Genomic DNA, 3,039 nt, shown 5'->3' on the forward strand with positions numbered 1-3,039 from the left:
CCCCGCCTTCCAAACACAACACGCGTCAGCAACGGCCGCCGCGGCGGCTGATAATGCGGCATGAGTCCGCTTGTTTGCCAAAGTTACGGCCGCACAGGGTGCAGCAGCAGCAGCCCGCCGCTGCTGTGTATTTTCATACCGCTCGCAACGCGTTCCTTTCTTCTTTTTTTCCTTTTTTGTTCCTGCTGTGCGAGCGGCGCGGCGGGGGCGAGCAGCACCGAGCAGCACCCAAACTGTACGGACGGCCAGGGGGATGAGGGATGCGTCGTGGGAATTTGTGGTGCTGCGCACGCATGCAGCAGTAAGCGCGCGCGGACGCGCGAGATCTCGCTGCGCACCGGACCGAAACATACCCCCAGCAGCGTCCGGCGTGGTGTGGTGTGGTGTCCAGCGTGGCGGCGCGGCGGTGGTGGACCATTCCTCAGCCAGGTTATCTACCAAGCTGCGCGACGTCCGTCCGTCCGTCCATCGCGGCCGCGTGTATACCGCAACCACACATGGGACGTTTTATCATCGCTCAGGCCCCGCCACAGCAGCGCCAGCGTAGCGCCGCCACAAAGCAAGGGTTGCATGAAGCACAACCCTCTTCACCCTCTTCTCCTTTTTGCCCCGGCAAGAGTTGCAGGCTCTTTATCGCGTGCGTGCCTAGATGGGCTTTGTGGTTGACTCCGTGACTGTGCAACTTGCGACTCGTATGCGGTTGAAAAGAAAATGGTCGCTGTGTTGAGTGAAGACGTTTGCGAGACTACAGACATGAGTTATCATTCATAAGCCCTTTGCGCGTGGCTTTCTGCTGTTGGCTTTGGTTTTGCGTTTAGCGAACTCGTTATTTAGTGAAAACAATGCTTGAGCTGGAGCACGGCACGGAGTTCAACTGCAGTGCTCCCTCCGCCTCCGTCTGCGCTTTAGCGGCGAGCATCGGCAGTACTTATACTCTCTCTCTACGCCCCCTTCGCTCCGCGTTGTGTAGTGTAGTGCGTGCTTGCAGTATCTGAGCACGCCAAGGGAAAGACCCGGGCAAAGACCACTTGGCTCTGTACTGCCGCGTGCCCCGGTATTAGAGGGGCATTCCTGTGCATTGCAGATGCCGCGCCACGCCCCGCCACGCCCCGCCACGCCACGCTCCCACTGCAGACAGACATGTCCCTTGGGGTGGCTCTAACCCCTCCTTGGCGCAAGGCCGCACGCCAAGCCATTTTTGTTCCGCGATAGTATTATTGTGCTCTCTGAATGGAAAGTACATTCAGGATGTTGCCTTTTCGAGCGATGCTTGTGGCGCATGAGAGAAAGAGAAAGATGCGCTGAGTAGGGGGTGGAAAAGAAAGGGAGGATGGGTTGGAAGAAGGTAATTGAATAAGGGTAATTTGCTGGTAATGACTCATTTATGCAGGGGTTACCTAAAACGGAATTTGCATTCGCGCTAGCCATGACGAATAACGAAGGCTTGTGCATCCCCCACCCACCTTGCACACGGGGCGCGTATACCGCGAAAGGCAATTGGGCAAAAGCAGCGCCCACAGCGGAAATGTCATTTGAATAAACGCGGGCAAATGTTTGCGGCGGCATGATTGCTTTGTCAATCATAAAGGAAGATTGCGGGCGGGCTGGCCCGTCTCTTTGCCAAGATAACACGAATTTGGCTGTCGCGCGGGGAAAGGGGAGGAGGGGGTTGCAAACAGTGGCTGTGCGAGGGGGTGGTGAGTGAAAGGGCTGCTGATGCTCTCACTGAAAATTACTTTTGGAGAGACGCGTCTCCGCGAGGCCGGCGATGTCTCTCTCCTGTGACGAGCCGCATGTCACTGCTGCTCTCTCACGGGTCCTCTCTCGCTCGCTCTCTCGCGCGCCTAGCTGACGAGTGTTTTGATTACAACATAACATCCCCCCGGCCGAGGGGCGTAACTGAGCGGGCATTATGTGATTCCCATCCCACGTTGCAGCGAGCAGGACTGGCCGGGCCAGCCTAGCGCCGCTACTTGAAGTGAGCGATTTACGACCCTCTGCTGTGAGAAGCAGCCCTGCGCCGCGCCACGCCACGCCCCGCCACGCCCTGCGCCGCGGAGGAGGGGTGGATTTCACATGACCAGGAATAAGTCTCTCAGCCGAGCCCTTTTATTGGAGCAAATGGGGCCTAAAGGCGCCCAGGGCCTCTCATGGAGCCCCTCGCATGGACCCCAGGGGGGGCTGTGGCTGTGGTGGGGCCCCGTGGGGCTGCACATTCTCAGCATTGCGCGCGCGTTCAATATCTCGATTGTCGTGGCCAAAAAAAATATACGAAAGAAGAAATGGAAGAGAAGCGCCCGTACAGTACACTGCTGCTCCGTAAGCCGAGACGGGCGGAGAGAGGGGGCCGTAGATTTCGGTGGTCAGAACAGCCGCGGCGCGCTATCTCGAGTTTCTGCCTCTATCTTTAACCCGCGGGGCGGAGCGGATGCGGCATACCCTCTGTGTTTATTGTCGTGTTCAAAGCAAGTGTTCCCTTGACATCGATGCGCACGCGTTCAATACCTCCCGGCACAAAAAGAAACAAAACAAAAACGAAGATACGTGGAGCGTCTTTTAATTTTAATTGACGACTTGGGTGTTGAGCCTTTATGTCACGTGATCGTTTAGACGGGGGAGTAGCGCGAATATTGTCGTAAATTATGGAGACGGTTGAATGTTAAGGCGGTAGGAGCGAAAAAATTTTTATTTCAGAAATCGGTAGTGTATGTTACTACAAGACACCACCTCGAACCGTTTTGCTCTCCGACGCTTAGTTTAGGCGTCGCGACGCCTCAAAGTTCGAAATTTTACCGACTTTGGGCGTAATTCGCGGCAAAACTACAAATCGCACAGCCCCTAAACTTCGCAGTCCGCTAGTCGGGTACCTGGTCTAGTGCTCCTCGTGTTTTGAACGTTTCAGTGTGTCTACTGTGCCTCCTGGAACGCCTTGAAAATCGGTCGAATACAGATGCGTCTAGAAGCTATACCGTTGAACATTCGAAAACGAAAGTAGGAGGAGCACTAGAGTGAACCTTGCTCTCTTTGACACAACAAACA

The sequence above is a fragment of the Frankliniella occidentalis genome, unplaced genomic scaffold (genome assembly GCF_000697945.3).
Source record: "Frankliniella occidentalis isolate FOCC.00 unplaced genomic scaffold, Focc_3.1 Scaffold185, whole genome shotgun sequence".
Taxonomy (NCBI): domain Eukaryota; kingdom Metazoa; phylum Arthropoda; class Insecta; order Thysanoptera; family Thripidae; genus Frankliniella; species Frankliniella occidentalis.